Source organism: Mastacembelus armatus, chromosome 1 (assembly GCF_900324485.2).
Source record: "Mastacembelus armatus chromosome 1, fMasArm1.2, whole genome shotgun sequence".
Lineage (NCBI taxonomy): Eukaryota > Metazoa > Chordata > Actinopteri > Synbranchiformes > Mastacembelidae > Mastacembelus > Mastacembelus armatus.
This window is the reverse complement of record NC_046633.1, coordinates 8,640,459-8,654,123: the sequence shown is the minus strand read 5'-3', so window position 1 is coordinate 8,654,123 and position 13,665 is coordinate 8,640,459.

Below are 13,665 nucleotides of genomic sequence, written 5' to 3'. Positions count from 1 at the left end.
ATGGTCACGTAGCTGATTGCAAGAGATCCTTTAAAATAACAGTTCAATTCAGAACCAACGCTGGATCTTTAGGCCATGGAAACAAATTAAAGTACCAAGACATAACCATAAAAAGTACCAAAACCCTTATAATTTAAAATAACACAGTGATAGGAGCCATAAAAGTCTATATCAATCAAATTTAAAACAAGGAAAGGATATAAAATGAGGTATAAGTATCGATGTATAATGTAAGTATCAATGGTTGTACAGTAACTAGTGTATAGTAAAAGTAATGGTCATACAAATGTGCTGTATATGGAACATGTGCCTCTTGCACATTTTTAGAAGTAAACGTTAAGTTCAAATGTGGGCTTCATATTTTTATTGTCTGTCAACAGAAATAAGATATTTATAAAGGTAATTAAATAAACAGACTCATGTGTTCTACAGAAACAATTTCTAATAAATAACACACACAAAAACACAAAAGTAAAAAGTTACAAGGAAAATTATTTATTTAAATATATATATTTTTTTCAATATAAAACTATATTCTTCCATGTTGTCACTTCTTGTGACATATTTGACATATTTAGGTTTAAATGGTTCAGAATTTTAACTGAAAATGAATTATAACAGACAATGCAATGGAGGAAATATTAAGATCAATTACTGAAGAAACAGTAGTAGCACTAATATTGAAAACAGGCTGAAAAAGGACATCATTTATTTTTGTTGAACTGATATATTATTTAGGGACATGATGAATTTTTCTTGACCTGATGTATTTTTCAATAGAAAGAATGCTGCCTGGTATGGGGTAGACCCCACTTCCATATCTCTACGACCTTCTTATCAAAAGTTATTGACAGAGCAAGTTCTCAGTAGGGGTACAGAAATTAGCTGGGTTAGGGTTGGGTTAGGGTTGGATTAAAGTATGGGCTAGGGGTGGGTTAGGGTTTAAGGTTGGGCTAACTACACATCACTATTAAGGGCTAGAAACTGTGACCATTTTCGTTGCACGTGACCAAAATTAAGTTAGTGCAACCTTAAGATTTATTTGGTAGCAGGTGTGTGAGTGCAAATAATTGTCATTGTGCGACCAATTTCTTTGGCAGTGGTAGAGAAAACTGTTCTGTGTGGCGCTGATGTGTGCCTCTAAGAAAAGAAAGGTTGCGTCATTGTTTTCACAATGTCACTCTGTGTGTCCTGTGATTAAATATTTGAAGAACACTGAAATGAAGAGGGCACTGGAATATTTTTTTTCCATTTGCCAAATAATACTGAGACAACTTCAGCAGTTGTGCTGGATAGCAATGTGATGGACTACAATCAGTTCTTAATATTTACCCCCATCATTGTATTAGGTATGACAAATCTTCCATTCATCATCTATATCCACTTATTCATTAACCAGGGTCACGGGGATCTGCTGGAGCCTATCCCAGCTCTCTTTGGGTGAAAGGCAGAGGTACACCCTGGACAGGTCACCAGTCCATTGCAGGGCCACATAGAGACAAACAACCACACACACTCCTATGGGCAATTTAGAGTCACCAATCAATCCAACATGCTTGTTTTTGGACTGTGGGAGGAAACCGGAGTACACACTGGGAGAACATGCAAACTCCACCCACAAAGGCCAGGTTGTGAACCCAGGATCTTCTTGCTGTGAGGCAGCGGTGCTAACCGCTCAGCCACTGTGCTGCCCATGAAAAATCTTAGATTTATTATTTGATTGGAGTTGTTTGTTGAGTCCAAATTAGATTGAGCACATAAACATAAACTATGTCAGCATTGACAGACTCCTGAAGGCCTGGCAATCAGACTCAATTAGATGTCAATGCTGTTGATGTGGAGGTTTGAAAGCTGGCTTGAATTTTTTACTGTCTGCCTCATTCTTGATACATTTTCACTTGACTTTTACACCCTTACTATAGCTCTCACATGAAAGTACTGTACATTGTTTTCACACATTGCTGGAAACAGTACTAACATTAAAATAAGACTTTTACGTAATAAGATTTATATCGTGTTAACTACTGGCATTTAACATTATTAATCAAACTATTGCACATAGTACCTGAAGGTGGGGTTGGTTAGTGTGACATATTTGCTGAAAAGTTCCTGCCAAGTGCCAACACCACACACATGCATTTTAGCACTTCCTCCTAAGAAATATGAATACCGTATCCAGGAAGCCACACTTTGGCCACCCAGTCCAGCACTTCATTTCCTTTGAAATTAGTGGAAGAGCACGACCATTCCCCGATGCACATCACTATGAGCGCATGTCAATGAGGTGCAAATGACAGGGGTGCATTGTGAGATGGGCGCAGAGTGGGAGTGCCATGTGGCACTCCTGAATGGGCACCCGGGGGTTGACTGGGGGGCAGGATGGCAGCATCCACAAAGGCCTATTGAATGGATTGTAGGATAGGTACAAGGCTGGCACTGGTCCTCCTTCCCTTCCATGGGACAGCAGGAAGAGGCTGCTGCTTGGTATTGACTGAATGGATGGATTATTTCAAAAGAATTGGAGAGAGGAGCTTTATTATCACCATGTTACACTTAATTCTAGTCCATTGATAACAATTATGTTCTGTTTTGCACATAGACTACTGCCTTGTGTGATTTACAACTGTAACTTACTCCTATGGTGTAGAATAGGCTGGTGATTATGCTGTGTTGCCAACACCAAAAAGATAAAATGGCACAAAGTGTGACTATCGCATGATTACATATACATGTATTCTCTGACAAGGGTCAAAATGGTAATTTCTCAGATGATGGCCAAAGAAGCAAAACTGGCAATGATGCGTTTTCACCAACAGCTAAAAGTATAAGTGATAGAACAGGTGAGATATGTAAAACTGGAGATTAACAAGTAGTAAATCAAGTTTTAGATCTTGTGTAAAGCAGGTTTTGTTCAGTTAGTACTGTTTTTAAAATGTATACAGTCTGTATAAAGAATTCATGTTTCAGCATAAGAATATATATTTTTTAATGTTATTATTCAGAAGCATTTAGTGTAACAGCCTTATTACAATAAAACAGATGTTGTACATTTACTGTAATACAAATGAGTAAATCAGATTATACACTAAAACAAACAGAAATAACATGTGCTGCTAGTTAACTTTCCACTTTTCACTCACTGATTATTGCACACTGAAAATTCAAGTGCAAACAACCATATTCTAGTAGATTTATGAAATCAAAACAAATCAAAGCAAATCCTCTTTTTCTTAAGAAAAAAAACATACTGTAAAATGTACAAGATTTTATACTTTAAGAAGCCTGTGTTTTTACACTCTCTTGCAGCCACCAGTGGGTTTGACATGACAAAACACCAAACCTCAAAAAACTATACTTGCACTAGATATATGCCATATCACATACCAAGTGTCCAAGTTCAAGAGAAAGCGACGATGAACTAACAATATGTTCTGGTTTACTGGTACCTTAGTAATGTGTATTTGCTACCCTCTAGTGGTGATCATAGTACATTAGTCCTTTTGTATTGGTTAAAATTACAAATATGGAAAAGTGAAGATGATGTATAAAAATATATAATTTGATACAAATACAATAATTTGATAGCCAAATATATCATTTCTATGTTTGTAGAAAAACACCCCATCAACTAGTCCTGAGAACTAATTTTCTAATGTGCTGTTTAAGTTTCTCATATATATTGTTTTGCTAATTTAGTTCCATACATTTTGCATTGCTGTTTCTGTTTCTTATTTATATGCATACATTTCTGCTAGGCTGTTGAGGGTGACTTATGTGAATCACTTTGTGGGTCATGGAACACTGAATTGGACTGTTTTAAATGCACTGGCCTGTAGGTGGCAGAGTGATACTTTTTAGACCACAAAATCTCCTGAAATCAACACCTACTATAGCATTTAGACTACTACCTTACAGCTGTCAGGATTATGTTACAGGTACTGGACTTCTCACGCAAACAGGGCAGGAAGCCAGAGTACCAGCTGAGAACATGCAAACTCCACACAGAAAGGTCTTGGGTCAAACAGAATTTTAACTCTTCTTAATCTTCTTGCCAGAAGGCAATAGGGCTAACTATCATGATACTGCGCTGTCCAGAAAAAAAAAGAAAGAAAAATCCTTCTCCATGTCATTTCAAAAGTAAACCTGCTGCATGTTTTAAAATGCCCCCCCCCCCCCCCCCTTCCTCTCCTCCCACCTCATGTATATTCCACCACTGAATGTCACTAACCTTGTGCTCTCTCTCTCCCCTAGTTTTTGCTCTCTCCCTCTCTCTCTGTTCTCGCTGTACCTTCTGCAGGTGTCCCTGGTCCTGGAGCTGTATATCGCTGATGTGCAGTCACTGGTCCCACCAACCTGCAGTGTCTATTTGTTGTTTATTGTTGCTGTTCTTTTCTCTCTGCTCTATCCACTCACCCCAACCGGTCGAGGCAGATGGCTGCCCAAACTGAGCTCTCTAAAGCAACTCCTGCTGTAGTTACACATCAGCCACTGACAAGACTTTGTTCAACATTTATAAACTTGCCTGGTCTGGTTGAAAATGAGAAGAACTTATATGTGTGTCACGCAGCCAGCATCTCCTGCAGTCTGTTTGACCTTTAGAGTCAGGTTGTCCTGCTGCAGTGTATGTTTTGTAACGGGAGAGGTCCACGGTCACATAAGTCCCTCACCTCTCCCTCTGAGACACACATAGCAGAGTGGCCTGTGATGAGGTGGTGTATCCAGTGACAAACACAGGCAAGATGGATGCAGGCGTGTGTTTGCTGGTATCATGTAGCATGGAGGAGTGTTGCTGCAAGCAATGCACAAATGTAGCTATTTGCAAAAACGATAATTCTTTGTATTAAAAGCTTAAGAATTAATATTAACAATACATGAAATGTGGTATGTGTAATAAACACAGTTGCTCATGTTGATGAACCAACTTAGCAGTTCCTGCCAGTTCTGTGGCATGTTTTAGTATCCTTCAACTCATGGTCTTGTTTGCTTCAGTCTCATAGCTCTTATCAAGCTCGTTTCCAGCAACAGCAGCAGAAGGCAGTTGTTTTCAGCAAAAAAGCTCTGATAAACCCATTGTACATGTAGTCTGCTCTGATCAGCTAGCAGGGTAACTACCAACAGAAACTACATACTTGAAAAATAGAGAAAAAGGCAACAAGCGTGGTGAAAACTGAAGCCTTTGCAAAATTTGTTATAAATCATCTAAGATAACTTGTTTAAACTTAAATAAAAAAACAAAAACTCTTAAAATGACATACAGTATTTTATTCATTTGAAAAAGGGGGAACGGTTTAAATTTGAGCCTAACTAGTAAAAATAGCAGAGCACTAGCCTCATATAGCCAGTAGAAACAAAAACAACATGAACAAAAGAGAAGAAGTAGAATGACTGCTAGAAGTATAACAAATGTTTATGCTCCTTTGCCTCCTAGGATGCGAAAGTAATCACTTAATGTTGCTTTAACTAAAAACATTGCACATTTTGTTGTGTTTTAATAAGTAACGTTTTGCGGCTCTAAACCATTTGCTGTGTAGGAAAATGGTGATATTATTAACCAGAGGGATTTTTTTCCATAAGTGGTGATTGATAAAAGCACGAACAGCTGCAGGTCAGTGACTGCATCAGAGGCGTTCTCCCATCCTTTTCCTGAACTTCTAAAATAACCTCCACATATGCAAAGGTTAGGTCAGAGGGTTATCTTCTGCCTCCCATTCATGTCCTCACTGCAGAACCACCGGATGAGGCAGAGCCAAAGGCCTGGACAGTCATGCAATTATCATTTTTGTTATTTAGAACAAAGATAAAGCAGGAAGCTATATTTATTATCATGGCCCTACTTCTTCATGTCTATCATCATCTGCTCCCAAAAAAACTCAACTTCTATGTCAGTGCCCCCTTTTCCATTGCTGTTTCTATATTTTCCTGACTCATTTGAGGAAATGTTTTAAAACTTTTGTTAGGTTGTTGAGGTTAGGTTAGGTTCATATAAAGTTTGTAGGAGAAGACAAGAAGACTCAAAGATGTGGCTTTAACCTAAAAATAACGTTTTGTGGATTAGGAGTAAAACCACAAGGGTTGGGACTGAAGTCTTCCCTCTGTCTTAATTTTTTTTTTTTTCTTGTTTATAAGTTTGTTTCCTCAAGTAAACCAGACAGCATTAGTTTTAAAACTGTGGATTGCTGCCTGTTGTTTTGCTGATTTAGCTAGAGAAGTGAAAATAGACCAAGGATGTGAAAATGCTGAGTACAACACACCCAGATAGACAACTGATTTACACAGACAGTGACATAATTTGAGTCATTCCAATGATTTACTAATTTGATTACACAAATGGCATAAAAAGAGTTTTTAAAAAACATGTTTATTGTTAAACTACTCTAAAAACAGAAAGACAAATTACAAAAATTGAAACTACTAAAAAAAGATCAATGAACAGTGAAGTGAGGAAGCACTTGTCCAGAGTGATTTGTTTTGATATCTCTAGACCAGTTACATTATGCAAAATTGAACAAGGATCAGTATACGCAACACATAGCTTACTTAAACAAATGCTTCAAGCAGCCAGTTCCTCATGCCCCTGTCCAATGTTAGAATCTGTGCAATAAAGAGGAAGTACAACATGTACAAAATCATTGCGGTACACCACATACTACAAAGTATATGGTGAGAAAACTACCCACTTCGTGTTACAAACTGCTTACACTCAATTAGCAACTGCTTATCTGTTTTAGGATATAAACATAGAAGGTATTATTACATAAAACTAAATGAGGTGTAAGTATAATTATTACTTTTTGAGAGCTCTGGGAACAGCAGTAGTTTCAATGGATTTGACAAATGGTTCTAAAGTGCAGTCTGACATCTCTAGCACTGGGGCATTTTTAGGGTGTAAGTAACTTTACCCCACTACATATTTTTGTATATGTGTCTTTGGATGAAATGCATTGTAGTTAGAATCAATATAGTTGGATTTTATACAGGATTTTGGACTGTTTTATTGTATAGCGTCAGAAGTAAACCAAGATTTGTATAACTCAGGAGTTGTTATTTTGGCATTTAAGTGGAAAAACCACCAAAGAAAACATGAATTCACTGTCACTTGTCCTATGCTGCCCTTTCCAAGGTATAGTAGTAGTCCATAGTAGTTGTACTGCAGACACTTACAATGATCCAGCTTCAACCCTTGATACATTATTTGAGTAAGGCAGTAAAATAAATATAATTTGATATTGTAGTATTGATTTGCTCTAAAAACTACGGGACAACTGTGATAAGCTATTTTTAGAACTGTTTTTGTATTCTATGATATGTTTTGCTTGTTTCTGACCATATTTTGCATTGTATTGCTTTTTAGATGGGAATGAATCGAGGTAGTATTAACAAAATACTCAATCAATCAGATAATCATGGTCCAGCCAACTTCTGAAAATAGTGTAATAGTGCATTTATGATAGGTGTTTTTTTAATCTTAGAAATGGTTTTAATATCATTAGGGCTTATGTTTATGCTATCGTAGAAAAACATGGGAACACTGCAGCCTATCCATTTCTAGAGCACATGTTGCTTCCTGACCATCACATATGGAGACTGTATAGTTTTGGTCCATACATGGGAGCCACTTTTGCATTGCGTAACTCCTTAGTATACCTAGTATCTTTGTCTAAAGAACCAGGTTCACTTCGTGCTCATTACTAACGCCTGAATCCACTTGCTGAATATTTTGTTCTTCCTCCTTACATGAGACAAGACATAGGTTACTTTATAATAAGCGAGCATTAACCACATTAACCAACACAGCAGCAAACATCTTTCAGGTGTACTCTGGCCAAACAATCATCCTATAAATAATAAAGTATTTATGTCTTTTTTTAGGGGCAGCACGGTGACTGAGTGGTTATCACTGTTGCCTCACCACAACCTGGCCTTTCTGTGTGGAGTTTGCATGTTCTCCCTGTGCTTGCGTGGGTTCATGTTATGTGTTGGGGTGCTGGAAGGAGGAAGGAGAGACAGGACCCAAATGCAGGACAGCGAAGTTTAATAATTTCCCTGGATGTCCCAGGGCTCGGGAAAACACAAGTCTTAACCGTAGCGGTTAATATACAATCGCCGGCGTAACAGCAAAACCTGCCACGTAAGGCATATAACAAAATTATACTTTTATAGTCAACAAAGGTCAGCTTCAGTCAACACCAGTTAATGCTTCTGCAAGGAACAAAGGAACACAGAGAGTACTTATAGCAGACAAGGAAAACAAGTAATTGAACACAGGTGCAAATGATTAGAGACAAATGTAAAGCTGCCGGGGACTGAGGTGGGGGGAAAAAAGGAAGTCCCTTCAGTATAAAGGTCCCCTGGCAGGAAGTCCCAAAAGGGGACTCATAACAGTTTTCTCCAGGTACTCTGGTTTCCTCCCACAGTCCAAAACATGTATGTCAGGTTGATTGGTGACTCTAAATTGCCCATAGGAGTGAGTGTGAGTGTGTGAGGTTGTTTGTCTCTATGTGGCCCTGTGATGGACTGGTGACCTGTCCAGGGTGTACCCCTGCCTTCCACCTGAAAGAGAAGATGGATGGATGGATGTCTTTTTCTTTGATCAATAACGGAATACAAAACAAAACGACAAGGGCTTACTTTATTTTTTGCACTTGCATGCTTAGCCTCACTAAGATAAGCTGCTTTGTCCTTCATGCCATTCTGTAAGATAGGCAGCTTACTAGTTAACGTGGGAGAGAGGAGGAGGGCATCGGTTTCAGCAAGCAGGAAAGGATTTGTCCAAAACACTTTGTGACAGGACTTCTTATTACACTACAACAACAGAAAATTCAGACCTCTGGCCAAGACCTGTTGCGCAACTAGTGGTGTGATAGTGTACACAAAAGGGAATTAAGTGGATGAAAGGGCAACAAAACTGAAGGGATTAGTGGAGAAAAATTATATCGGAAAATGATCTTGAATATTATGTGTTGTCTGCTTGCTCTGATTAACACATACATTTAAATTCTCATGAAAACCTTACTTTGTTGGTGATGAAATTTGTTTAGAGATGACTCACTCAGATAAAACATCTTCCTCACAGACCCTTTCCTGAATGTGACATAAAACATATAGAAGGACTGTATCATTTATTCATATTCAATGGCTTACTGCAATAATTTAAAGTGAGAAAAACCACTTGTTTGTGTGATTAAAATGTTCACATAACATGCAGAATTTAGGAAAAAACAAATGCAGTAATTATTTTAGGGATTTTCATTTTGGTTTCAGGTGGAAAGAGGCTGTCCAGTTAGGCTACAGTTCAACAGCTGCAACTATGCAAGGCAGGTGCAAATCGATTGCCTGCTAACTACTTTAGAAGTAATTGGATATTATTTTAAAAGCCAAGGAGCATGTCACATTTTTTATAAAAAAGTCCTGTTTAGGACCAACACACCGTCTGTGTACATTTACCCCTACATGTGTGCTCCTGGATGCTTTCAGGGTTTATGCAAATGTTAGCAGCTCTATCCTGCTGTTTATTAGATTTATAGGCATTTACATTTCAGCAACCCCGCCAACATTACCCAAATACAGCACTACCATTTGCCAAACATGCTTGTTAGTTATCAGACTGCAAGCATTTTCTCCTGCGCTGAACTCTGCAGCTGACTCCCTGAAGCTCACTAGTCTGTGTTCTTTCCCACTGATACAGGACCTTGAAGTGTGAAAAAAGCAAGTTACACTGTAACAATAAAGCTGCAATTTACAACTGCACTCTGATAGGTCCATTGCACTCTTCTCACTGTTTGTGGTAAGGCTGGATGTAATGTGTCACCTTTTAGTATCATTCATGGAGGTTGCTTGTTGCTGAGGAATAGTTCTGGACCACGAGAGGCAGTTGTAGCTGACTGACTTTCCTCTTCACTGAGTTCCTGTGCGTGCTCCAACTGACCCATCAATGAAAAGCCACTTTCTTCCCCCTCTCTGATGCGTGGCTGCAGAGAAGAGGAAAGGGGAGAAAACGATGGACAATACAGTAACCCAATGCTGGGCAGGCTCACAATGTGAGGTCTCTGTGCACTGGTAGACCAATGAACAGAGAGGCCTTTCTCATGATCCAACTGCTCCACCAATCCCACGCCAGCATTCCTCTGCACTTTAATTATGCAGCAAACACATGCAAATTCACGTGCTAATCACGTCACTTCGGCCAGGACACCCTGTAATTAAGAAGAGGACATAACTGTCTTGTGATTGCATAATCCTGTCAATTAAAGACCAGCTCAGCGAACACTATATTGCTCCATCCTCTAATAATGCAAATACTATTTTTTTACCTGGTGAGTGCTGAATATACTAATGCACATTTTTTATCACATCAAAATTTGGAGCTATTTCATATCTTCCATTATACCTTACCTTTAAAATCTTCTTGCTATTTTTAATTTTAGCTTCTTTTTAATGTAGAAATATAACAAAATGAATTAATTCTCCCCAAAACCAGTTTCCTTAAAAACAGGAATCTCTTTAATTCTTCTGCATTCTTGAAATGGTCTAAGCATCCTTCTCCATGAAAATGTCAGTGAAGTAGCAATATTAAAATTACTAGCTATGCAGTAGAATTGGGTGACTACATTTTGGATTACAGGGCTGAATGCAGGGGGTAGCTGCCAGCGAAAAAGGGGTTCTTCTTGCAATAAATAGCTGGATTAGGAATGTCAAAGGCCAGTAAACATCTAAGAGAAAAACAGTTCACAATTAACAATTTACACCTTCTTGCAAATGAAGGGTTAGGCCGATTATTATTTTTGCATGAGACGACTGGTTTGTGCGTTTTATCCCATGCCAAGCAGCAGGAGAAAACGGCTGCTGCCCAGACCTGTCCTGTAGGAAATGTACACCTAGTGTGACATCACACATTTCTACTGAAATCAAAGAATCCACAGTGAAAAAAGATTTTAGAGGGCAAAATTATTTAATCTAAAGTAAGATGGATAAACTGATCTAAAGTAACCTCACAAGTTAAAGAACAGTAAATCAACCATACAACTTAACACAAAAGAAGAACTCATCTGCAACAACAATACAAAGCCAACTCCAGTACAAACCATTGATCAAGACATTCACTTCAAGTTGAAAAACTGTCAAGTTGCCTTTATTTTCCATCATTTTCCTGAGCTCACAGGGCCAACTTTTTCTGTAGGACATTTTTATCCTATAGGACACGCAAACTCCACACAGAAAGACCCCAGAATCAAAAAGGATTCAAACCCAGAATGCTCCAGCTGTTCGGCAACAGTGCTAATTACTGGCAGTGCCACACCATCCTGGAATATACTCTAATTCTAGTGTAAAATTACTTTATATTCTCTTCCATTTTCTTTACTTTTTTGACCTAAAACTGTTCAATTTAAAGATACATTCACCCCAGAAACAACCCTGTGTCCTCAGTGGATTTACCATAGCAGCCAGTGCCTCTACCTTATTTTTTTGGATAGTATAAACTAATTTCTTCAAACAAACACATAAGAAACTGATCAAATAGTACATATGACTTCTATATTGCTTGTTGCTGTTTCACTTCAGTTTTATAATTATCTTTAATTTTCTTTAGCAATTCTTTTCTGTTGATACTTCAAATCATTGTATGACAAACATCCTTCTTTCAACAAAGCACAGCCAAGGCAGAGAGCAGGATGGGAGGCAACCCACAAGATGAACTTCGATGATTATTGGACCACATACAGACAAATGCTGATGACTTCCGAAAGTGTGCTGCACCAATGAATCATCCACATGATTTCCTGTTGATTTAAGAGTTTGGACCTGCAGACAAAACATCTGTGTGCAGAGTGGGGTGGGGGAGTAGATGTTAAAGGATGAATGCACCAAAACAAACAGTGCCAGCTTCTTGGGGGATTTCCTTCTTAACAAAATGAAACAAATCCACAAAAGGCACAATCGTCAATACAAAACATTGTCTTGTCATTGAAACACCGCCATCTAAACAATTCTGATTGTTGTCTGATGTATATATTAACTGATAGATTTAGATTTGTTGTTTTTGTATGGTTGAAGGTTGGAAGTGGGGTTGAAGAGAGGTAAGCATGTATGGACCTGAGACTTATTTTGGAAATTGATTTAATGATGCATTTCAGAACATAAATGTTCTGTATTTGGCTTTTAAATTACAATTGACAGCTCTAACTAAAGAAAATATTACAGGCTAATCACCTATTTCCGAAATTTAATCTGTCTGTGTGAAAAAGGGGAAATGAACAAGACCTTAATTTGAACATTTGGTTTTTGTGTTTTGAGTGTCTGTTATTGTCACACATGGTCACCCTGTTTATTTATATTTTTTCTTTTGGGTTTGGTTTTGCAACTTAATGACTGTACATATTATCTTTTCTGATAAACTGTTTTTTCTTTTGTTTTAGGCTGTGGCCTCTTTGTATTTTCACCAATTTTTACATTAGTTTCTTGTTTTATCTTGATGTGTCTTTCTTGGCCTGTTTCAGCATCATGGATAATCTTAATCACTGATTTTTTATCAGTCCCACCCTCACAGAATATGGGGTAATCAGCAATGGTGAAAATATTTATTCTGAAATATTTGTACTTAGTTGAGTATTTCTACTTTATGCTACTTTATAAATGTGCACCAGGGAGAAAGTTTGAAGTCTGTCGTTTGGCTGTGGTGAGTAGAGTGCTTTGATGTGTCTGTAAACACACGCAGCAGTGATGTCAGTATCCTCCAAATTACAGCTGCACATCAAAACAGCAAGGTAAGACGTTAACCCACACAGACACCCATAGGCTTTTGTGAAGGAACAAAAAGACTTTTGATATAGGACAATTTGGATTGATGGACAGGTTTTGACAAGTCTCTGCTTTTCCAGTGCAATTAAAATGATGTTTTATTTCATATAACTCATCAGCAGTTACATCAAATTGCATAACTTTTCTTTAAGTTACTATACATCTATAAAGATTTTGCGAAAATCACATTTTTTGGTTGAATGGAACACCTCCGATGACTTACTTTAGCAATAAAACTCATCATGCATACATTTGGTATCTGTGTTTAATTCAAATTGCATCCATATTTATTTTGCAGATTCATAACATTTTGTTGTGAATACAATGAATTGGAAGTAAAATGGGAATAAATAGTAAACTGTAGATTCACTGAGTTAAAAGCTTGAATTTTGTGACTTGAGTCTAGCCTCAATATTTGGACAATACTCACTCATTCTTATATCACTGCAGCTTTTATTGCTTACTGTCCATGTATTATTTTTCCCTTTTTATCTTTTCTCTGCCTTCCTTAATATTTCATTTTAATTTCCAATCTCCTCTATCTCTATAGCTGGACATTTCCTGTAGATTAATACACATATTAACTATTTCAATACTTGTACAGTTACGGCTTTCCATCTCATTTGCAGGTTGAGAGAGTTCTAAAAGTAATAGCACAGCCAGAGTTGTGACCACTATTTGTTGTCTAGCTGAGCCTGAGTCCTTGCTTTCTAATTATGCCTGCCCTACCTGCTGCATATTATATGGATCGGGTGTGTTCAGTCAGTCAGAAGCTGGGAGGGCAGGGATAGCTGGAAAACAAGCAGGGCAGTGGTAACACCTGATCTGGCCTATCAAAAAGCTTGGGTGTATCACGCAATTTGAAACACC